Here is a 26,650-nt window from a genome sequence, read left to right as displayed (position 1 = left end):
TTTTGGGGCAGGGCACATTGTTGTGGGCTTTACCTCCAGTAAACCTATCAGGTTCTCACGGTGATGGATCTGGAAGAGCCCCCTTCATGGCTCCGGCACAGGGAGCAGAAGAGTAATTATTGTTATGATTACTACAGGCATGTTACACAAAGACCTGCTTTCCATGGGGCCTTGTCCCATAGCTGTAGTTTCTCAGAAAGTTAAATATAGAATTTCTACATGACCCAGCAATCCCATTACTAGGTATATACCTCAAAGAATTGAAAGCAGAGGTTCAAACAGGCATTTGCACACTGATGTTCATAGTGGCATTATTCATAATTACCAAAAGATGGAAGCAACCTAAGCGCCTTTCAACTGGTGAACGAATTTTTTAAACTTTTTAAAATGATATATACACATAATGGAATATTATATAGCTATATATGTATATACATATGACTTCATTTTCCTTTATTGTAGTGTCTATCTTGTTTTGGTTTTAGAATAATGCTGGATTCATAGAAAGAATTAGGAACTGCTCCATGTGTTTTTATTTTCTGGAAGAAATTATTGAGAACTTGTATCATTTCTTTCTAAATGTTCAATAGAATTCACCAGTGAAACCACATGGGCTTAGTAATTTCATTTTTTTTTTTATTAATTAAAAAAAGAATTAACAAAGCAATTAGAAATCATTCCAATCTACATGTACAATCAGTAATTCTTAATAACATCACATAGTTGCATATTCATCATTTCTTAGTACATTTGCATCGATTTAGAAAAAGAAATAAAAGACAACAGAATAAGAATTAAAACAATAATAGAAAGAAAAAAAACAAAAAAAAACAAAAACAAAAAACCTATACCTCACATGCAGCTTCATTCAGTGTTTTAACATAATTGCATTACAATTGGGTAGTATTGTGCTGTCCATTTCTGAGTTTTTATATCCAGTCCCGTTGTACAGTCTGTATCCCTTCATCTCCAATTATCCCTTCTCTTTTTTTTTTTTTTTAATTAACGGAAAAAAAGAAATTAACCCAACATTTAGAGATCATACCATTCTACACATGCAATCATTAATTCTTAACATCATCACATAGATGCATGATCATCATTTCTTAGTACATTTGCATTGGTTTAGAAGAACTAGCAACATAACCGAAAAAGATATAGAATGTTAATATAGAGAAAAAAATAAAAGTAATAATAGTGAAATCAAAACAAAACAAAACAAAACAAAACAAAAACCTATAGCTCAGATGCAGCTTCATTCAGTGTTTTAACATGATTACTTTACAATTAGGTATTATTGTGCTGTCCATTTTTGAGTTTTTGTATCTAGTCCTGTTGCACAGTCTGTATCCCTTCAGCTTCAATTACCCATTGTCTTACCCTGTTTCTAACTCCTGCTGAACTCTGTTACCAATGACATATTTCAAGTTTATTCTCGAATGTCCGTTCACATCAGTGGGACCATACAGTATTTGTCCTTTAGTTTTTGGCTGGATTCACTCAGCATAATATTCTCTAGGTCCATCCATGTTATTACATGGTTCATAAGTTTATCTTGTCTTAAAGCTGCATAATATTCCATCGTATGTATATACCACAGTTTGTTTAGCCACTCTTCTGTTGATGGAGATTTTGGCTGTTTCCATCTCTTTGCAATTGTAAATAATGCTGCTATAAACATTGGTGTGCAAATGTCCGTTTGTGTCTTTGCCCTTAAGTCCTTTGAGTAGATACCTAGCAATGGTATTGCTGGGTCGTATGGCAATTCTATATTCAGCTTTTTGAGGAACCGCCAAACTGCCTTCCACAGTGGTTGCACCCTTTGACATTCCCACCAACAGTGGATAAGTGTGCCTCTTTCTCCGCATCCTCTCCAGCACTTGTCATTTTCTGTTTTGTTGATAATGGCCATTCTGGTGGGTGTGAGATGATATCTCATTGTGGTTTTGATTTGCATTTCTCTAATGGCCAGGGACATTGAGCATCTCTTCATGTGCCTCTTGGCCATCCGTATTTCCTCTTCTGAGAGGTGTCTGTTCAAGTCTTTTTCCCATTTTGTAATTGGGTTGGCTGTCTTTTTGTTGTTGAGATGAACAATCTCTTTATAAATTCTGGATACTAGACCTTTATCTGATATATCATTTCCAAATATTGTCTCCCATTGTGAAGGCTGTCTTTCTACTTTCTTGATGAAGTTCTTTGATGCACAAAAGTGTTTAATTTTGAGGAGTTCCCATTTATTTATTTCCTTCTTCAGTGCTCTTGCTTTAGGTTTAAGGTCCATAAAACCGCCTCCAGTTGTAAGATCCATAAGATATCTCCCAACATTTTCCTCTAACTGTTTTATGGTCTTAGACCTAATGTTTAGATCTTTGATCCATTTTGAGTTAACTTTTGTATAGGGTGTGAGAGATGGGTCTTCTTTCATTCTTTTGCATATGGATATCCAGTTCTCTAGGCACCATTTATTGAAGAGACTGCTCTGTCCCAGGTGAGTTGGCTTGACTGCCTTATCAAAGATCAAATGCCCATAGATGAGAGGGTCTATATCTGAGCACTCTATTCGATTCCATTGGTCGATATATCTATCTTTATGCCAATACCATGCTGTTTTGACCACTGTGGCTTCATAATATGCCTTAAAGTCAGGCAGCGCGAGACCTCCAGCTTCGTTTTTTTTCCTCAAGATGTTTTTAGCAATTCGGGGCACCCTGCCCTTCCAGATAAATTTGCTTATTGGTTTTTCTATTTCTGAAAAATAAGTTGTTGGGATTTTGATTGGTATTGCATTGAATCTGTAAATCAATTTAGGTAGGATTGACATCTTAACTATATTTAGTCTTCCAATCCATGAACACGGTATGCCCTTCCATCTATTTAGGTCTTCTGTGATTTCTTTTAGCAGTTTTTTGTAGTTTTCTTTATATAGGTTTTTTGTCTCTTTAGTTAAATTTATTCCTAGGTATTTTATTCTTTTAGTTGGGATTGTAAATGGGATTCGTTTCTTGATTTCCCCCTCAGCTTGTTCATTACTAGTGTATAGAAATGCTACAGATTTTTGAATGTTGATCTTGTAACCTGCTACTTTGCTGTACTCATTTATTAGCTCTAGTAGTTTAGTTGTGGATTTTTCCAGGTTTTCGATGTATAGTATCATATCGTCTGCAAACAGTGATAGTTTTACTTCTTCCTTTCCAATTTTGATGCCTTGTATTTCTTTTTCTTGTCTAATTGCTCTGGCTAGAACCTCCAACACAATGTTGAATAATAGTGGTGATAGTGGACATCCTTGTCTTGTTCCTGATCTTAGGGGGAAAGTTTTCAATTTTTCCCCATTGAGGATGATATTAGCTGTGGGTTTTTCATATATTCCCTCTATCATTTTAAGGAAGTTCCCTTGTATTCCTATCTTTTGAAGTGTTTTCAACAGGAAAGGATGTTGAATCTTGTCGAATGCCTTCTCTGCATCAATTGAGATGATCATGTGATTTTTCTGCTTTGATTTGTTGATATGGTGTATTACATTAATTGATTTTCTTATGTTGAACCATCCTTGCATACCTGGGATGAATCCTACTTGGTCATGATGTATAATTCTTTTAATGTGTTGTTGGATACGATTTGCTAGAATTTTATTGAGGATTTTTGCATCTGTATTCATTAGAGAGATTGGTCTGTAGTTTTCTTTTTTTGTAATATCTTTGCCTGGTTTTGGTATGAGGGTGATGTTGGCTTCATAGAATGAATTAGGTAGTTTTCCCTCCACTTCGATTTTTTTGAAGAGTTTGAAGAGAATTGGTACTAATTCTTTCTGGAACGTTTGGTAGAATTCACATGTGAAGCCATCTGGTCCTGGACTTTTCTTTTTAGGAAGCTTTTGAATGACTAATTCAATTTCTTTACTTGTGATTGGTTTGTTGAGGTCATCTATGTCTTCTTGAGTCAAAGTTGGTTGTTCATGTCTTTCCAGGAACCCGTCCATTTCCTCTAAATTGTTGCATTTATTAGCGTAAAGTTGTTCATAGTATCCTGTTATTACCTCCTTTATTTCTGTGAGGTCAGTAGTTATGTCTCCTCTTCCATTTCTGATCTTATTTATTTGCATCCTCTCTCTTCTTCTTTTTGTCAATCTTGCTAAGGGCCCATCAATCTTATTGATTTTCTCATAGAACCAACTTCTGGCCTTATTGATTTTCTCTATTGTTTTCATGTTTTCAATTTCATTTATTTGTGCTCTAATCTTTGTTATTTCTTTCCTTTTGCTTGCTTTGGGGTTAGCTTGCTGTTCTTTCTCCAGTTCTTCCAAATGGATAGTTAATTCCTGAATTTTTGCCTTTTCTTCTTTTCTGATATAGGCATTTAGAGCAATAAATTTCCCTCTTAGCACTGCCTTTGCTGCGTCCCATAAGTTTTGATATGTTGTGTTTTCATTTTCATTCGCCTCGAGGTATTTGCTAATTTCTCTTGCAATTTCTTCTTTGACCCAGTCGTTGTTTAGGAGTGTGTTGTTGAGCCTCCACGTATTTGTGAATTTTCTGGCACTCTGCCTATTATTGATTTCCAACATCATTCCTTTATGGTCCGAGAAAGTGTTGTGTAAGATTTCAATCTTTTTAAATTTGTTAAGACTTGCTTTGTGACCCAGCATATGGTCTATCTTTGAGAATGATCCATGAGCACTTGAGAAAAAGGTGTATCCTGCTGTTGTGGGATGTAATGTCCTATAAATGTCTATTAAGTCTAGTTCATTTATAGTAATATTCAGATTCTCTATTTCTTTGTTGATCCTCTGTCTAGATGTTCTGTCCCTTGATGAGAGTGGTGAGTTGAAGTCTCCAACTATTATGGTATATGAGTCTATTTTCCTTTTCAGTGTTTGCAGTATATTCCTCACGTATTTTGGGGCATTCTGATTCGGTGCGTAAATATTTATGATTGTTATGTCTTCTTGTTTAATTGTTCCTTTTATTAGTATATAGTGTCCTTCTTTGTCTCTTTTAACTGTTTTACATTTGAAGTCTAATTTGTTGGATATTAGTATAGCCACTCCTGCTCTTTTCTGGTTGTTATTTGCATGAAATATCTTTTCCCAACCTTTCACTTTCAACCTATGTTTATCTTTGGGTCTAAGATGTGTTTCCTGTAGACAGCATATAGAAGGATCCTGTTTTTTAATCCATTCTGCCATTCTATGTCTTTTGATTGGGGAATTCAGTCCATTGACATTTAGTGTTATTACTGTTTGGATAATATTTTCCTCTAACATTTTGCCTTTTGTATTATATATATCATATCTGATTTTCCTTCTTTCTACACTCTTTTCCATATCTCTCTCTTCTGTCTTTTTGTATCTGACTCTAGTGCTCCCTTTAGTATTTCTTGCAGAGCTGGTCTCTTGGTCACAAATTCTTTCAGTGACTTTTTGTCTGAGAATGTTTTAATTTCTCCCTCATTTTTGAAGGATAATTTTGCTGGATATAGGAGTCTTGGTTGGCAGTTTTTCTCTTTTAGTATTTTAAATATATCATCCCACTGTCTTCTAGCTTCCATGGTTTCTGCTGAGAAATCTACACAAAGTCTTATTGGGTTTCCCTTGTATGTGATGGATTGTTTTTCTCTTGCTGCTTTCAAGATCTTCTCTTTCTCTTTGACCTCTGACATTCTAACTAGTAAGTGTCTTGGAGAACGCCTATTTGGGTCTACTTTCTTTGGGGTGCGCTGCACTTCTTGGATCTGTAATTTTAGGTCTTTCATAAGAGTTGGGAAATTTTCAGTGATAATTTCTTCCATTAGTTTTTCTCCTCCTTTTCCCTTCTCTTCTCCTTCTGGGACACCCACAACATGTATATTTGTGCGGTTCATATTGTCCTTGAGTTCCCTGATACCCTGTTCAAATTTTTCCATTCTTTTCCCTATAGTTTCTGTTTCTTTTTGGAATTCAGATGTTCCATCCTCCAAATCACTAATTCTATCTTCTGTCTCTTTAAATCTATCATTGTAGCTATCCATTATTTTTTCTATGTTTGCTACTTTATCCTTCACTTCCATAAGTTCTGCGATTTGTTTTTTCAGTTTTTCTATTTCTTCTTTATGTTCAGCCCATGTCCTCTTCATGTCCTCCCTCAATTTATCGATTTCATTTTTGAAGAGGTTTTCCATTTCTGTTCGTATATTCAGCATTAGTTGTCTCAGCTCTTGTGTCTCATTTGAGCTATTGGTTTGTTCCTTTGACTGAGCCATATTCTCAATCTTTTGAGCATGGACAGTTATCTTCTGCTGCTGGCATCTGGGCATTTATTCAGATTTCTCTTGGTGTTGGACCCAGCAAGGTTGTAATATTTTTCTGTGAAATCTCTGGGTTCTGTTTTTCTTATCCTGCCCAGTAGGTGGCGCTCGTGGCACACGTTTGTCTGCGGGTCCCACCAGTAAAAGGTGCTGTGGGACCTTAAACTTTGGAAAACTCTCGCCGTCCTGGGGGTTCGCTAGCCGAAGCGGCTTGAGCCGGCCCGGGGTCCGAACGCAGGGAGGGTTGCTGGTCGCTGCAGCCAGGGAAAGAGCCCGTCCGAATTTCCTAGTCGGCCCTGGGCAACAAGCGTGGCGGGAGGGCGCCAGCGGCAGCGGCCCGCCCGAGAGAGTGCACGTTCCCCGGGAGTCACGGGGTCACCGTTCTCCGCGGCCTGGGGGTTTCCGATCCAATTCTCTCAGTTGGTCCGGGGGCTGCGCGTGGTGTGGGCGCCAGTCACCTTGGTTTCAGGGGACCACCTCTCCAATTCTCCCAGCCGGCCCGGGAAGGGGGAAGGGAGTAACTCCGGCCGCTTGCCACCCCGCCCGGTAAGGCCCGCGCACCTCGGCGATCTCACCCGAGCTGCTTCTCTCAGCCAGCCAGCCGTTCCAGGATGGGGTACGCTGTCTTTTTTATCTCTGTTGTGGCTTTGGGCGCTTTCTGTATCGTTTCTACTCCCCTAGTAGGTGTCCTGGAGAAGAAACTAAGATCCGCGCGTCTTACTAAGCCGCCATCTTCCAGGAAGTCCTCAGTAATTTCATTTTTGGAAGGTTATTAATTATTGTTTCATTTTGTTTCAAGTTATCTATTTCTTCTGTGTGAGTTTTGGTAGTTTGTGTCTTTCAGAGAATTGGTAAATTCCAATTGCCCAGAGAAAATCTTGTAACATTTCTTGAAGGTAGATCTGCTGACGGTGAATTCCATCCTTTTTTAACACTCTTTGTGCTGGTCTGAAATGATTTATATACCCTAGAAAAGCCATGTTTTAATCCAAATCCCATTTTGTAAAGGCAGCCATTTCTTCTAATCCCTATTCAGTATTGTATGTTTGAAATTGTAATTAGATCATCTCCCTGGAGATGTGATTTAATCAAGAGTGTTGTTAAGCTGCATTAGGTGATGACATGTCTCCACCCATTTGGGTGGGTCTTGATAAGCTTTTGGAGTCCTATAAAAGAAGAAATATTTTGTAGAATGCAGGAGATTCAGAGAGAGCAGAGAATGCTGCAGCACCATGAAGCAGAGTTCATGAGCCAGCAACCTTTGGAGATGAAGAAGGAAAATGCCTCCTGGGAAGCTTCATGAAACAGGAGGCCAGGAGAATAAGCTAGCAGATGATGTATATGCAATAACACGGATGAATCTTGAAGATATCATGTTGAGTGAATAAGCCAGAAACAAATTCCAAATGTTCTATTATCTCAGTGATAAATAATTAGAAAGAAATTCATAGAGTCAGAATCTAGATTATAGGTTACCAGCGGATGGGGTAGGGATAGGAAATGGGAAGTTAAGGCTTAAAATGTACAGTGTTCCTGTTTGGAATGATGGAAATAGTAACAGATGATGATAATGGTAGCACAACATTGTGAACATAACTAACAACACTGAAATATATATACCTGAATGTTGTTAGGCTGCTCTTACTAAATAAAAACACAATTAAAAAATTTTAATCTATGGGACTTCACTATGCAAATACTATACAAATTTAGAATGAACCTTAAGTTAAACCATGAACTATAGTTAACTGTACAATTTTTTAAAATTTGCTTTCTTTCATCAATGGTGACAAATGTTACACACCAATGCAAGATGTTTATAACAGTGTGGTATATGTGAATCCCATATTTATGCATGATTATTCTGTAAACCCACAACTTCTTTAATAAAGACAAAAATGTGAAAGAGGAATGAAGAGCGTTCTAGTTTGCTAGCTGCCAGAATGCAATATACCAGAAACAGAATGGCTTTTTAAAAAGGGGAATTTAATAAGTTGCTAGTTTACAGTTCTAAGGCTGAGAAAATGTCACAATTAAAACATGTCTACAGAAATGTCCAATCTAAGGCATCCAGGGAAAGACATCTTGGTTCAAGAAGGCCAATGAAGTTCAGGATTTCTCTCTCAATTGGAAGGGCACATGGCAAACACAGTCAGAGTTTCTCTCGCATCTGGAAAAGCACATGGTGAACACAGTCAGGGTTCCTCTCATCTGGAAGGGCACATGGTGAACATCGCATCATCTGCTAGCTTATTCTCCTGGCCTCCTGTTTCATGAAGCTTCCCAGGAGGCATTTTCCTTCTTCATCTCCAAAGGTTGCTGGCTCATGAACTCTCTGCTTCATGGTGCTGCAGTATTCTCTGTTGTCTCTGAATCTCCTGCATTCTCCAAAATATTTTCTCTTTTATAGGACTCCAAAAGCTTATCAAGACCCACCCAAATGGGTGGAGACATGTCATCACCTAATGCAGCTTAACAACACTCTTGATTAAATCACATCTCCAGGGAGATGATCTAATTACAATTTCAAACATACAATACTGAATAGGGATTAGAAGAAATGGCTGCCTTTACAAAATGGGATTTGGATTAAAACATGGCTTTTCTAGGGTATATAAATCATTTCAAACCAGCACAAAGAGTGTTAAAAAAGGATGGAATTCACCGTCAGCAGATCTACCTTCAAGAAATGTTACAAGATTTTCTCTGGGCAAATGGAATTTACCAATTCTCTGAAAGATACAAACTACCAAAACTCGCACAGAAGAAATAGATAACTTGAAAGAAAATGAACCAATAATTAATAACCTTCCAAAAAATGAAATTACTAAGCCCATGTGGTTTCACTGGTGAATTCTATTGAACATTTAGAAAGAAATGATACAAGTTCTCAATAATTTCTTCCAGAAAATAAAAACACATGGAGCAGTTCCTAATTCTTTCTATGAATCCAGCATTATTCTAAAACCAAAACAAGGTAGACACTACAATGAAGGAAAATTACAGACCAATATCTCTCATGAAAATAGACAGAGAAATCTTCAACAAAATGATAGCAAATTGAATCCAACAGTACATGAAAAGAATTATACACCACAACAACATGGTAATTTATTCCTGGTGTACAAATTTAGTTCAACATTCAAAAATCAATCACTGTAATCCCCATCACAGATTAAAGAAGAAAAATTATATAACCATATCAATTAATACATTAAAAATTGATATTCATTTATTATAAAAACTCCCAGCAAACTAGAAAGTTAGGATAACTTCCTCAATTTGATAGGGAACATCTATAAAAAAATTATAGTAGTATAGTACCAATGGTGAGAAACTGGATGCTTTTCCTCTGAGACTGGGAACAAGGCACTCGACATTGTACTGGAAGTTCTAGCTAATGCAATAAGACAAGAAAAAGAAATAAAAGGTATAGAAATTGGAAAGGAAGAGATAAATGGTCTCTATTTGCATATGACATGATTGTCTATATAATAAATCCCAAAGAATCAACAGCAACAACAAAATCCTGTAATGAATAAGCAAGTATGCAACATTGTAAGATACAAGTTGAACATACAAAATTCAATTGCTTTCCTATGTGCCATCAATGAACAAGTAGAATTTGAAATTCATAAAAAACAAAGCAGTGTCATTAACAATAACAACCCCCCTCCCACCAAATTAAATACTTAGGCATAAATCTGACAAAATATTTACATGACCTATATCAGGAAAAACTATAAAACACTAATTTAAAAAAATCAAAGTTCTAAATAGATAAAGTTATGTTCTACATTCATGAATTGAGATCCTCAATATTTCTAAAATGTCAATTCTCCCCAACATGTTCTACTGATTCAACACTATTCTATTCAAAATCCCAGCAAGTTATTTTGTAGATGGCAACAAACTAATTTGAAAGTTGATATTGAAAGGCAAAGGACTAGAATAGCCAACACAATACTGAAGAAATAAGTTGGAAATTTCACATACCCAATTTCAAGAGTTATTATAAGGCTACAGTAATTAAAACAGCGTGGTGTTGATAAAAAACAGACATATATTGATGGTACAGGATCTAGGTTAGGAAATAGTACATGCAAATATAATGAACTGGTCTTTGAGAAAGGAAATTCAATGGAGAAAGGACAGTCTTTTCAACAAAAATGTGGACCTATTCATAGATCTTATATTTTGCACAAAATTAACATAAAATGGACCATAGACATAAGTGTAAAATGCAAAACTATAGAACTTATAGCAAAAATATGAGGGAAAATTTACATGATCTTGTGTTTGGTGAGGCTTTTTAAAATACAACATCAAAAGCATAATCCATGAAGGAAAAGTTGATAAGTTAGGCTATATTAAAATAATAATAACTTGGGCTCTGAAAAAAACACAGTTAAGAGAATGAAAAGATAAACCATAGACTGGAAGAAAATATTTTCAAAACACATATCCCATAAAAGTCTTGCATGCAAAATATACAAAAAAGTCTTAAAACTCAACAAAAAACTCAGTTAAAAAATGGACAAAAGTTCTGAATGGATACCCCACCAAAGAAGGCATATGGATTTTAAATAAATATATGAAAAGATGCTCAATATCATTTGTCATTAAGGATTGCAAATTAAAACAATAATGAGATACCATTACACACCTATTAGAATGGCTAAACTAAAATTTAAAAAATAGCCATATCACCTGCTGGAAAGAGTGTGAAACAACCCTTTCGTTTACTGCTAGTAGGAATGCAAAATTGTACAGCCATTACGGTTTGGCAGTTTCTTACAAAACTAAAAATAGTCTGACCATACAATCCAGCAATTGTACTTCTAGATATTTACCCAAATGATGTGAAAACTTATGTCCACACAATAACCTGCATGTGGATATTTATAGCAACTTTATCATAATCTCCCAAAACAGAAAGAACCAACATGACCTTCAAAGGCGAATGGAAAAACAAACTGTAGTATATCCATAATATCCATAAAATGGAATATTGTTCAGTAATAAAAAGAAATGATCTGTTGAGCCACAGAATGACATAGATGAGACTTAAATGCATATTGCTAAGCAAAGCAGGCCATTCTATAAAAGCTACATCCTATATGAGTCCAATTATATGATATTCTGAAAAAGGCAAAACTATAGAGATTGTAAACAGATCAGTGCTTGTCAGGGTATTGGAGGTGGGGACAGGGGAGTTAGACAATCTTTTAGAGTGGTGAAATTATTCTATGACCTATTCTAATGGTGGACATAAGACATTAAAACAATTTATTGATCCCACAAAACCTTACAGCACAAAGAGTAAACTTAATATATGCAAAATTTTTTTTTTTTTTTTTTTTTAAAGGAAAGACAGAGAGAAGGAAGGAAGGATAGAAGGAAGGAAGAGAGGAAGAAAGGGAAACATCTTTTTAAACATTTTCTTGTTTTATTGTATTTTGTTTCTCCGTTTTTGTTACATGGGCTGGGGCCGGGAATCGAACCGAGGTCCTCCGGCATAGCAGGCAAGCACTTTGCCCGCTGAGCCACCGCGGCCCGCCCAATATATGCAAAATTTTAAAGATTATTCAGGTGCTTGGGGAATCCCAAGATAGAATTCAGAATATGATGTGAGATTTAAATGTATTACAAATGTTTGAAAGAATGTCACTGAAGGGGGTGGGAGAATAAGGTGCTCCCTGCAGTAACTTTGGAAATGAGTAGAATCTGTAAAGCTAAAGGCAAAAGAAACTGAAAATAAGTAATGTACTCTAGTGATAAAGTTGTTTCCCATGGGAAACATAGGTTAACAATTCTGAAACCATTATACAAATATACAAGAATTGAACCATTAAGTAAATGGATGAAAGCCAGGTTTCTGGCTACTAACTTTGTGGTGCAAGGTTACAGATTAGCAAGTGAAGGAGGCGAGAATGGTCCAACTGGTAATGGATTAGAGTTAGAGACATCAGCATGAACTCATTTTTAATTTAGCATAGATCAGATGGTCACATGTAGAGCTATTTATAGAGATATGTCTAATGCTCAGGCTATTATACACACATAGATTTCCTTTGTTCTGTCAGCCGAGAGGGCCTAGAAGCAACAATACCTGGTTTCTAGTACCATTCTCTTATAATAGGAACCGACACTCTGGATAATTCCTGATTTTTAGGTCTGGGGCAGAATATCTACAAGATGAGCCTGGAATTCTTGTAGTACCAAAAAGTAAAGAAGTACTCAATATACCTACCCCTTTCCACATATACAAGGAGGGGACATGACAAAAGGACACAGGAGCCATCTGAAGGAACTCTCAGTGACCAAAGCTGGAGCAATTTAAACAACAAATAAAGTAGTATTGGATTATAGCCCAAAGTATAAAATAAATATTCATGAAGCCATATTTATATAAATAAATTATTGAATAAATGAATAAATGAAGAGAGAATAAGCAAATATTCTGTACAGAAAGAATTACAAATAATTTATGTGAATACTCTTTCCTGAAGGAGGTGGAGTGCAATTCCTCACTGCTTAAATGTGGGCTATGAACAGTGATTTGTTCCAAAGCTTTTCATATGGCAAGGTAAAAATAAGAATAACTTCACAGTGGGGAAAACTGACAAGCACTATCCGAAGTCAGATGATCAAGGTTAGCATCAACAGTGATAAGTCATACGGGTAGATAGCATACATCTTTAAAGTGATATGATGAGAATGGCACCTTTCCTCTGTGGCCTTCCTCCCCAAAACATAGTACCATACTTTAATCCTGATAAAAGCATCAGACAAATCCCTCAAATTTAGGAACATTCTATAAAAGACCTCAGAACTGTCAGGATGATAAAAAATAAGGGAAGTCTGAAAAGCTGTCACAGATAAGAAGAACCCAGAGAGACATGACTACTAAATATAATATGGTGTCCTGGATGAAATTCTAGAATAGGAAAGAGACATTAGGGAAAAACTGAAGAAATCTGAATAAAATATGGACTTCATTAATTGTGAGAAATGTACCAGAGCAATATAAGAAAATAAAAGGAAAGACTAGGGTACAGGTTATAGGGAATACTCTGTACTTTCTTTGAAATCTTCTATAAATCTGAAACTATTCTAAGATAAATTTTAATTAAAATAAGTGGATAATGAATTATTTAATGCAAAACAAGGCAAAAAAATTAAATACAAAATTAAAATTAAAAACAAAATTCCTTTGGTTAAAAAAAGCTGCTTTAAAATGAGCTTCTTAAAGATCACAAGGTCTCTTTGGCTTGCTAGGCTGCTCTGAATCAAAATGGTAACCATTTATTAAGTTGATAAAATAATTCAGAATCAAGTCTCCTTCTATAAAATCTGTCCAGTGGCTAACAAGAACTGATATTAATTTATCCATTTACATACACTTAAGATGTCAGGAAAGATACATTTTTTAATGTACATGGCAGAACGAGGTACTTCACAAGATTTAAATGTCAAATGTAGATGTCACTGTGTAATTTAAGGCAGTCTAGGCTCACCATTTTGATTTAGCACTAATTCTGTTTTGTTAAATAAATATTGCATACCTCTTATGTTCATTAAACTGTTATAGACACTATGGAGAACTACAAAACATATAAGAAATAGTGTCCTTTCTCTGAGAGGTTAAATAATACAGTCTATAGACATTTATATAGAATTTCTACCAGGATTACACCTCCCAAAAATTACAGACTTCTTTTTTATCCCAGAGCTGTCAGCAAATAAGTTAGACCTTTGACTTTAAGCATTTTGCTGAACAGAGTTTCTATGTTTCATCTAAAAGAGAGAAAAAGTGTTGATTTCTTCTCAACCACATAATAAAGTTGACAATTATAGCACTATTTTTAATTGTTTAAAATTTATTTGTATTTCCTTGCATGACTAGAACTAGTTTCTCATTTTTCTTTTGGACATAATTAGTTCAATGTTCAAATGCACACTATGTCCCCAAATAGTTGGGAGATTACTATATTTATCTTTACCATCCTCTAAGTGATTTATTTAACCTTTTCTTTTGCCAGGATGGTATTAAGTGCTTTAATCTAGCAACTTTTTGGTATCAGATGAGGACCTGGATTTCTGAGCAAAATGATACACCTATGCTGTAACCCCTTTTACCCAAACAGTTTTGCTTTTAGTAATAACAGGAAAATACTGACATTTTTGCATAAATATTGATGGTTAGCTATTTGTTATGAGGCAATTTCTGATACAGTCTTTGCTGATATAAAAAGGACAATGGCAAAAGGAAGAGTATGTGTAAATACTTATTAGGACAGTTTAGCAAGGGGGAGCTCTCAAGGTGAAAATTAGAAGAGGTAAAACAATCTTTTGAACAGTTTAATTTTCAGAAGAGTGTGAGAAGATGTAGGTGGAGTAGGAAGCTCTAGGAATGAGTCCCTCCACAAGAACTACTATTAAATAAGGAAGAACAGCTTTAATCCATTATTTCAAAACTCGGGAGTCCAGTAGAACACTATACAGCATCCAGGGAAGAACAGAAGGGAAAGGCTGGTAAATTATGGTGTTCTACTTTGAAAGGATTATGTGTCCTTGAAAAGCCATGTTTTAATCCTGATCCATCTCGTGGAGACAGCCATTTCTCTTAATCCCTATTTAGTACTATAGGTTGGAGCCTTGATTAGATTATCTCCACAGAAATGTGACACACCCAGTTGTGGGTATTAGCCTTTGATTAAATGGAGATGTGACTCCACCCATCCCAGGTGGGTCTTGATTAGTTTACTAGAATCCTTTAAAAAGAGGAAACATTTTGGAGAGGGCCATGAGATCCATGAGAGCCAAGAGCCCACTCAGTCAAAGACCTTTAGAGATGAAGAAGGAAAACACCCCAAGGGAGCTTCATGAAGCAAGAAGCCTGGAGAGAAAGCTAGCAGATGTTGCCATGTTCACCTTGTGCCTTTCCAGTTGAGAGAGAAACCCTGAATATCATTAGCTTTCTTAAACCAAGTTATCTTTTCCTGGATGCCTTAATTGGACATTTCTATAGTCTTGCTTTAACTTGGACATTTTCACAGTTTTAGAACTGTAAAAGCTATAACAATAAATCCCTATTTTAAAAAACTGTTCTGTTTCTGGTATATTGTTTTCTGGAAGCTTGCAAACTAGAACAGACAGTAAAAAAATAAATACCAGTAAATTGTTCTCTCTGCACTATCTTTTCATTGCTCAGCTCATACTCTCATGGAAGGCAGCAGAGGGGTCTGGACCCTGCTGTAGCTTGCTGGCGCTAGAACAGGACATAAACATCCACTTCCCCGTGATTTGATGTGGGCAGGGGCTGATTGCTGACCACCACTTTTGATTAGTAACTTTGTGTCACTGGGGGTCCAGTTGTGAGGGCAACCATTATTACAACTCACTGTGGACAAATGCAGTGAAGAATAATTAAAAATGGTACGCTTCTACAGAGCTGCAGAGGAAAGTTGAAGGCACAGAGCTGCAGAAGAAAGTCGAAGGACTGCATTTCCTGGGAAAGTCAAGAAAAAGCAGTTTTCTGGAACCCTGAAAGAAGTTTCTGATACCCTTCTGGCACCTCTCACATCCCCTCTCCAGGAAAGTTTGGTGCTGTCTGGTGCTCCCCTGCTGGGTATCCGGCATTGTGATAGCTAGAAAAGAGTGACTTGGGAAATTCCTCTCCCTTGTGTCCCCACCCACACCCCACCACCAGAATTTGCCCTTCAGGCAAAAGCAGCTTGAGATAACTAAAGCAATGCAAGAAACAATTGAGGTGAACTGCCTGGGGAAAGACCTGCCTGCTTTAAACCCAGAAGTGGAACATCCTGGAGGAGGTTTGTCTCCTGGGAAGTAGGGGTGACATTTAAATTCCTATAAACAGAAGAACTCCTAAGGCCACTAGCAAGCTAAAGTCCAGGACAAGACACAGACCCAGATAAGGCAGGAAGACCCCACACTTCATATTCCCCTTGGGCAGACCTTAATAGGAGAGATGAACTCAAGAAAATCTTTGTCTTATCATCAGTTGGTTACAAACTTAAAAGAGAGACAGCTCAAGGAATAAAACCGAGAGTTAACATTTTAAAACATTAACAGGTACAGTGTACAACAACAGATTGAAAGATTAAAAAAAATAGGAAATGATGGCCTATCCAAAGAAAGAGGATAAAAATGAAGAAAACATCAATTAAGAAGGCCAGACTATTGATATACTGGACAAAGATTTTAAAAATGATCTTCAATATGCTCAAGGAGATGAATGAAAATACAGAGAAAGAACAAAAGGATATTTGGGAAACAATGAATTAAAAATAACAGGATCTTTGGTAAAAAGCGAGAATAATAGTACTACTGGAGTTGAAGATCACAATAATTTAAATGATAAATCCTCAAAGAGGGTTTCAACAGTAACTGAGAAATCAGGATTTAAGGGATGATTTTGTGCTGAATCATTATATAGATAGTCCTTTTTGCTTTCTGGTATACTGGAGTAAACAGAGGGAAATACCTGAAATCCCTAAATTGTAATCCAGCTGCCTTGATCTCTGATAATGATTGTACAATCTTTATCTTCTGCCCTTGTGATTATAAAAACCTTGTGACTAACCTTCATTTGTACCCAGTTATTTACTCTTTCAACTTGTAATCACTAAAGACAGCCCCTAATGTCTATTAATGAAGGGCCTTAGGTCAGTCCAGAACTAATGCACCCCAAGTCCAAAATTATATTTATAACCAAGACTGGATCTAACCAAAGTGGGCCTTGCTTAACACACGCAGTTGCTTACATTTCAACCTACAAGTCACCCATACCTTTTTCCACCATTTTCTTACATATGTTCTGTGACTAAGCATGTCATCAGTTTGGGCATACTGAATAATTAGTTCACCTCTGTTTACATCATCTGGGGTCACAGTGTTCATTTTCCTAAACTCTGCCCATTTTTTTCTCTAATAAAACTATCAGAATTATTTCTACTTGGCAAGACAGATTTTGGGCCGCTAAACCATCTACTCTCTTTTCTTGTCATGTAGTAACATGCTGAGTAAAAAACTCTTTCTGTCTTTGAAACTCCAGTGTCTCAGGAATTGGTTATTGAGTATGTCAGGCAAAAGAATCCATGGCCTCTGTGCGGTAACAATAACAGAATGGAGCTAGCAAAAGAAAGAATCAGCACACTTGAAGATAAGCAACTGAAATGAGTCAGGCAGAGGAGCAGAAAGAAAAAAAAATATATATATATATATAAAAGAAAACAGCCTAGGAAACTTCTGGGACAATATCAAACATAGGAATATACGCATTATGATGATCCCATAAAGAAAAGAAAGAGAGAAAAGGATAGCAGGAATGACAGAGAACTCCCCAAATGTAGCAAAAGATGTGAATATGAATATACAAGAGGCCCAGAGAACACCAAATAGGATGAACTTGAAGAAAAATACATCCTTCCACATATTAAACTGTCCAGTACAAAGGACAAGGAGAGAGATCTGAAAGCTGCAAGGGAAAAGCAATGTATTGGGTAAAAGGGAATCCCAATTAGAGTAAGTGCCAATTTCTCACCAGAAACCATGGAGGAAAGAGGGCAGTGAGCTGAAATACCTAAAGTGCTGAAGGAAAGCAAGTGACCACCAATAATTTTATATCCAGTGAGATTTTCTTTCAAAACTGAGGGAGAGGTTAAGATATTCTCAGATTAACAAAAACAAAGGGAATTTGTCACCACTAGATCTTCTCCATAAGCAAGGCTGAAGGAAGTTCTTCAGACTGAAAAGAAAGGATACTAAACAGTGGTTCAAAGAAACATAAAGAAATAAAAACTTCTGCTAAAGGTAATCATTTGGGTAATTATAAATGTCAGTACTATTGTATTGTATTTTGGGGGGATGTGACTATACTTCTTACTTTCTACAGGGGTTAAAATGCAAATGTATAAAAAATAATGATTAATCTATGGTTTTGGACATATAATATACAAAGAAATAATTTGTAACAAGTAAAAAAATAGTAGAGGATAGAAGAGTATATGAACAGTGAATGTGTCTGCTATTGAAGTAAGTCGGAATAAAATAAAATATGACTGTTGTATATTTAAGATGTTAGCCCCATGGTAACCACAAGAAAAAATGTGAAAAATATTTCTGGTTAGAAATGAGAAAGGATTCAATATAGTAAGCACAAAATATCAAATAAATATGAAAGAATTGGACAAAAACTAAATAGCAAAATGGCAGAAAAAAAGTGCTGCCTTATCAATAGTGGCTTTAAATGTAAATGAATGAAGCTTCTCCAGTCAAAAGAGAGAGATTGGCAGAATTGATTTTAAAAAAAAGGCATGACCCACCTATATGCTGCCTATAAGAGACTCACCTTAAATTCAAAGATAAAAGTAGGTTGGAAAAAAGAATAGGTTGAAAGTGAAATGATAGAAAAAATATACCACGTAAGTACTAACCAAAAGAGAGCTGGAGTACTTCTAATTAATACCAGATAAAACAGACTCAAGTCATAAACAGTCCCATAGGGCAAAGACAGTCCTTATATACTGATAAAAGGAAAAATTCAACAACAATACACAACAATTTAAAAAATATATGCACCTGACATCAGAGCCCCAAAATATATGAAGCAGATACTGACAGATTTAAAGGGAGAAATTGATAGTTCTACATTAAGAGTAGACAGAAGACTTTAATACACCACTTTTAATAATGCATAGAATAGCTAGACAGAAGATCAATAAGGAAATACAAAGAATTGAATGATACTATCAACCATCTAGACCTAATAGATGTATATAAAACATTTCCCCAACAACAGCAGAACACACAGTCTTCTTGGGTGCACATGGATAGACCATAATTTAGGTCACAAAATAAGACTCAATAAATTTAAATATATTGAAATAACACAATGGATTCTCTCTAACCACAACAGAAGGAAGCTAGAAACTAATGGCAGACGGAGAAATAGAAAATTCACAAATCTGTGGAAGTTAAAAAATGTACCCTAAACAACCAATGGTTTAAAGAGGAAATTAGGAAATATTGTGAAATAAATGAAAATGTAAATACAAGACGCCAAAACCTATGGGTCATAGCAAAGGCAGTGTTGAGAGGCAAAGATATAGCTCTAAATGCTTACACTAAAAAAGAAGAAAAATTTCAAATCAGAGATATAACCTCAAAACTGGAAGAACCAGAAAAAGAAGAACAAACTAAACCCAAAGTAAGCAGAAAAAAATAACAAAGATCAGAGTGGGGCTAAATGAAATACAGAATAGACAAATAAGAGTCGACAAAACCAAAGGTTGGTTCTTTGAAAAGGTCAATAAAATGGACAAGCGCCTAGCTGGACTAATGAGGAAAAAAAGAGAGAGAGGACACAAATAACTAAAATAAGAAATGCAAGGGGGAAGATTAGTACCAACCCCACTGAAATAAAACAGATTAGAAAAATCAGAAGGCCACAAATGTGAGGGTTGATTTATGAACTCTCAGTTCAGTTCCATTAGTCCAAATGTGCTACTACCGTGGAACTACCAAGCAACTAGAATTCTTGCTAGAATTGAATGAATTCTAGAAATGCACAAAACTACCTTTGATGACTCAAGAAGAAATAAGATTTCAGCAAACCAATAAATAGTAAAGACTTGGAATCAGTGATAAAAACTCTCTGCAAAAAGAAAAGTCCAAGGGGAATTTTATGAAATATTCGAAGAATTAACACCAATCCTGCTTAAACTCTTCCAAAGAATTGAAGGAAGAGGAAACAGTTTCTAATTCATTCTGTGAGGCCAATGTCACTCAATAATGATATCAGAAAAAGATACTAAAAGAAAATGAAGTTACAGACCAATATCTATTATGAATATAGATACAAAAATCCTCAACATAATACTGGGAAACTGAATCCAACAGCACATGAAAAGAATTATATCCCATGATCAATTGAGTTTTGTCCCAGGTATACAAGTGCGGTTCAAAATAAGAAAATCAATTAATTTAATATAACACATTAACAGAATGAAGGAAAAAAAACAGCACATATCCATCTAAATTTGATACAGAAAAGGTATCTGAAAAAAATCCAACACCCCTCCTTGATAAAAATATTTGCAACACTAGGAATAGAAGGGAAATTAACCTATTCTCTTTTCCCTCTTTAACAAATGGTACTGGGAAAACTGGATTTCTATTTGCAATAGAATGAAGATGGACCTCACTGGCAACACGATTGTTCTGGAAATGCACAACTTCTATAAAAAAAATAGTTCAATTCTCTCCATAGTGTGAGAAGAACAAATTAAAGTGGAAAGCGTATAAACCAACATCTGCAAAGCCCTTTATTAAGAACTAAACAAATACTTACTGCATATATAACATTTAAACATCCTTCTTTATTTCCCCCTTTTATCTAGAATTGTAGATGCTACAAAGGATCAATTTTTAATAAAAAAATGCTAACTGTGCAGAGCCTCCTCGGAATTTTTGCCACTTAAGACAGCTAGCAAGGGTAAGTTGGGGGCAGAGTGGTGATTTCCCACAGGAAATCCATATTGCAATTTATGGTAAGACTGATTATTTCAGGGAGGGTTAATGAAATTATGGCTTACTAAACATTTTGATACTCATCATTTACAATTTTGAAATAAGACGGCAATTACCAGGCAGCTCTATCTTGTAAAATCAAAACCTTTTAGGTCCATTTCTCCACACTGCCATTGTAAATTATGCACACATACGGTGAAAAGATAACTGTGGGTTTAGCAGAATGGAGCACCTCCTTACTCTGTTAAAAACCACACTAGTGCTTTTGTTGTACTCATTGTAGATGAAACTTTTGGGAAAATCCCTTCTCTCAAAGCATACCTGAGTGAGACTACAAACCAGAAATGTCACATATTCTTAGATAAGGCGAAAAAAAAAACCCTACTTGTAGGTGCATCTTAAAGTGCACCTTTAGTATAGATAGCTGTTTGCACTAAACCACTCCTGCTACATATCAATAACTCCAAAGGAACATGCTCCCAAGCTTGCAAATCCAGACTTGGCTTGCATCTCCCTTATTCTTACTCCATATACTACCTTGAAACCCTTTGGGTGTTGTGGAGCTATCCTGAATGTCCTTTGGCCAGCCAGGATCAGCTTTCCAGTTTGTAAGTTCCCTAATAAACTGTTATTATTTTGCTATCTGGAGTGGACTGCTTTATTTTTCAGTATTCAGTGTTTTTGAACTTTGGTGGAAACTTTTCTGCAGGTTCATGGCCAGATAATTGACAAATCAGTCTGGAGTGTTTATGTGCCCTGAAGGAAAACCAGGGGTGAGGGAAAGTAGCTAACAACTCCTCACAAGGGAAGGGGCAGAGGGGGCCTGTATCTGTAGTAATTATGGGCTTATTTAATTGCTGCAGGCACCCCAAAGAAAAAATAGATAAACAGTCTTACGCTATATTTAGTAGGATTCTGACAAAAGCTGCCTAAGGAGGAAAAATATTCAGCCTCTGCCCATGTCTAAATTCATGTTACAGGTTATCACTTCACTGAGGTAAGTCTGGTTCAAAGGGGTAGATACCCTCTATCCCTGAAGTTTAGAGGTGGGGCCACAGTTGCCTGCAAATACAGACAACAGCAGACAATTGGAAGCCTCAAAGTACAGCAAGTTATCCACTGATCTCCAACAAACCGTTTGCACACTGTAGCCCTCATTGATACTGGAGTAAAGTGCTAACTCATCTATGGGAACCCCCAGAGATTTAATGGGCATCCAAGGGTGACAGGTGGATGTGAAGGAAAAGCCATCCAAGTAGTGCAAATTACCCTAACATTTCAAATTGGGTGTCGCACTCCCCAGAATTATATTGTGTATTTCTCTTTTCTGAATACATATTAGGAGTGGATGTGTTACAAAACCTAGACCTTACCACCATCCCACCACTAGTGAATTTTTCTTTTGCATAATACATGGTGAAATTAATTATACGGGGTGCTGCTCATTGGTTTTTAGTGCACCTGCCTCCACCTAGGAGAATCACCCATACCAACAACTTTGTCTCCCAGGTGGACATGCTGAAATGTTACAAAAACTGCCACAGTCGGGATTATATGACCTGCACAGAGCCCATTTATCAGTCCCATATGGCCGGTGAAAAAATCTGATGGTAGTTGAAGAATGACAGTTGATTACTGAGAATTCAACAAAATTGTTCTTTGTATTCATGCCACAGGGTCAAATATTGCAATGCTTCTCGATAACTTATCTGCCTAGTTAGTAGAATTCCGTTATATATTAGACTTAGCTAATGCTTTTCACAGTATCCCACTAACTGAAAATAGCCATAATAAATGATTTGCATTTATGTGAGAAGAGTGGCAAGTGGATTTTTCAGCCTTTGCCAAAAAGGCACCTACATAGTCCCACCATCTGTCATGCAATGGTGGCAGCTAATCTAGCAAAATGGGAAAAAAAAGCACCAAGTGTTTCTGGGATTCACTATACTGACAACATTTTGCTTACTTCTGATAGTATTACATCTCTAGAAATGGTAGCCCTACCATTAAAGTGCCTTTGAATGAGCCAAGGATGGGCCATCAATGATGCTAAGATCCAGGGGACTGGACAATAAAATTCCTAGCAGTGGTTTGGTTGGATAAGACAAATGTCATTCCAGCAGCTGTCATAGATAAAGTACAAATATGTCAAACTCTGTGCACTGTAAAAGAATTCCAAGCTTTTATAGGCTTATTAAATTATTGGAGACCCTTTATACCCCACCTAGCTCAAATTCTTCAACCATTATATAGATTGACAGAATAGGGGCTCACTGGTAGTGGCATATTGAGGCCGAGCAATCATTCTAACAAGCAAAAATACTTGTAAAACAAATTCAGTCTCTAGGAAATTTAATAGCAAGGCAAGCTTGTGAATTGGATGTTGCTAGCTACCCAGAAGGGTTTGAGTGGCACTTGCAGCAAAAAAGAAGTGGGAAGTGAGTATTGCTTAGGTTCCAGACCCAGCTATGGAAAGAACAATAATCCTATTGAAAATTAACTATTAGCAGTTGCTCTTATACAAACAGCCTACAATGACTTTGCCAATAACTGTGCAAATGTCTTTGCCAATAAATGGATGGGCAAAGTGCTTGTGCGCAGGCTAGTACACTACAAAAATGGCATGGTTATTTACAATGGAGTTCTCTCCGTACTAGCCCACTATCTGAGGAGTTACATAAATTATTGGGGCCAGTTGCATATGTAAAAGAATTCAAACTCCCCTATACCACAAAAGCCAGCAATAGAGAAAGTAGTGTCAATAATAGATGGTATAGGAGCTTCATTGGAGGATGCTTGGGATACTAATGGTTCCTACAGAGGACAGCGCCTCCCACCCTGATGGCAACAGCAGTTCAAATAACTACGGATACCATATGGATAGATGAAGGAAAGTGCCAGAACAGTCAATAGGCTGAGCTATGAGCTTTCTGGATAGTTATAGTCTATGAGCCTATGCTGATCTCTATATGCACTGACAGCTGAGCCACATCTTGTGGTCTGACTCTCTGGATGGGACAGTGCAACAGGAAAAATTGACCACTGTTTTTGTTCTTCAGGCTTTTGGATATTGATGAAGGAATCAAGCTTCAATATTACAAGGACATGAAAAACTTTCCTGTATATATGGGTACCCACAATACATTGATAGTGATCAAAATACTCATCTTACAGGTTATGACATCTCAGACTGGGTGCAAGAAGGAAATTGCCTGGCATTTTCATCTGCTATACAACCCTCAGGCTGCTGGCCTGACAGGAAGGAAAAGTGGTATTTTGAAACAACAGCTACAGTAATTATCTCAAAGCCACTCATTGCATTTTTACAAGGAACCAATTAGGCTAATAAATAGTGCACTGATGACAGGACACATCTCAGCATATGAATGTTTCAGGACTCGGATATCCACTCCATCAGCAGTGAGTAGAAATAAAATTGGAACAATGTATTTCACTACATAACAGAACAGCAGTTTGTATTGAGAGTCCCACAGGCCATACCCAAAGGTACCCACCAAATTTGGTGGGGCCTACTCTGGAAAATTCCACACAGGTAGATTGGTATTCTCATTCTTTAGGAACAGGGAAAGGAATCAGCAATAACTTTGACTCCTGCTGTACATGTAGAAGGTCCTCATTATAGACGACCTCCTAGATAGCAGCTGAGGCAGTAGCTGCACTGCTATTATGGCTTAATGCACAAGCCCTTTATATAATGTCCTACTCAGTGCCATAGAACCCTTGGGGACTGAGGTTTGGTACATCTCCTGAGGGAAGAAACTAATGTTGGGAACTATGTATCAGGAGACGAGCCTATAACTTGTATGTTGCTGAACAGTCATGACCTTCTCATATTAGTTCCTACTAAACATTTTGTATTTTGTCCCCCAGGTTAATATTTTTAATCTTCACAGTTGAAGGTAATGAGTTCCTGAAATGGGCAACTGAAGTGACTACAGCTCATAATGAGATGGCCTGGTGGGTGTGTGGACAGTTGCTAACTTCTACCAGAGATGTAATCCCTTGAACAATACTGCCTTTTAACCTAATACAGTAGAATTTGTGGGTCTGTTTTGCCAATTTTCCTCTTGACTTTAGGAGGTATAGGTATTAATATATGTATTTCATATTGTAGATTCTGCCCCCAGATATGCACCTCATTATCCCTCAGGGATATACGTGGGAGGGGGCATGTAGAATGTAAGAGTGGGTTTTTTGAGGGGTGGAGTATAAGTCCAAAAATCAGAGAAGACATAAATTCCTAGATATGCAAAAAACAAAAAAACTACCCTTAAGTGTATATAAAACACAGATGCCCATTCTTAAGCATGGTAGCTATCTGTACTAAACTACTCCTGCTATATATCAGTAACTTCAAAGAAACATATTTATGGTCTTGCAAATCCCAACTTGGCTCCGTGCTTTCCTTGGGTGGTGTGGAACACTGCTCTGAATGTCCTTCAGCTGCCCAGGACCAGCTTCCCTGTTTGTAAGTTTCCTAACAAACTTCCTGTATTGGTTAGGGTTCTCTAGAGAAATAAAATCAACAGGAAATATTCATAAAAATAAAACTTATAAATGTGTCTCATGTAACCGTGGGAACATAGAGTCCAAAATCTGTAGGGCAGGCCATGAAGCTGACAATTCTGATGGAGGGTCTCGACAAACTCCACAGGAGAGGAAATGTCCTCATAGCAAAAAGACAGGCCAGCATTTGCCCAACCAGACAAAGAGGTACCACCACCTGGCCAAGTTTGACACAGGAACCTGACCATGACAGTCGACCCTTTATCAACAGCTATACCCACCACATTAAGCCATATCTAATTTCTAAATAGAAAACAATAAAAGACATTTTTTTTCTCACCTAACAATACTCAACTGTCCTGCATATAATTGGAAACACATTAAATCTCTCCAGAATAGGGAGCAAGTCCTTGGGTAATATTCATTCCTAAACTTGATATCTTACAACTTAAATAGTGTAAGATTAACAAAACAACATTACAGTCCTCGTTTCTGCAACTGATCATGTGGTCATAGTTCATATTTATCACTACCTTCTTCTACTACCCATTCCATGTTCCCTTTACCCTCATAAAGCACTTCAACTGCCTGTGGTTCTTTGCCTGGTGGGGTGACCCAAACTTTCATTCCTGAAGTTTCAGAGCCATTGGTAGCCCTGCCTAGATTGAGTTGTTGCAGTTTTCCATTGATTTTAATCACAGGGCATGGACGTACTAAAAGACACCCTAGGGGATCTTCTGTATTCCAGGTAAACTCTTCTTTACCTACATTGTGTAGTTGCAGTCCTAGCACCCCCTGATAGTAAGGGTCAATCACCCCAGCCAGTAATGTAATTCCCTTCTTGGCTTGCTGATCCAGGAGCATGAGTAGACCAAAGTGACCAGATGGCAGTTTTAGATTCCAGTTCAATGGAATCATTGTTGTTTCTCCTGGTGGAAGCACTCACCCTTTTGGAATTAAAAGCTGTAGACCAGCAGAGCTCAGGGTTGCAGGGACAGGAAGCAAAAATTTTCCTAGTGTATCACTAGGGGTAATAGTGAGTGGTGCCACTCCCATTTCCACCCATTGTTTCCTGGACCCATGGATCTTGGCTAACAGGACCATACAGCAGATGCTGATTCAGAGCATACACAGCTTCCTGGAAAACATTACCCCAGCCCTTCAAGGTATTGCCACCTAGTTGGCACCATAATTGAGTTTTCAAAAGGTCATTCCACCATTCTATCCATCCAGCTGCTTCTGGATGATGGGAACATGGTATGACCAGAGAATTCCATGCGCA

This window comes from Tamandua tetradactyla, chromosome 10 (assembly GCF_023851605.1).
Source record: "Tamandua tetradactyla isolate mTamTet1 chromosome 10, mTamTet1.pri, whole genome shotgun sequence".
NCBI classification, from domain to species: Eukaryota; Metazoa; Chordata; class Mammalia; order Pilosa; family Myrmecophagidae; genus Tamandua; species Tamandua tetradactyla.
This window is presented reverse-complemented; position numbering follows the sequence as displayed.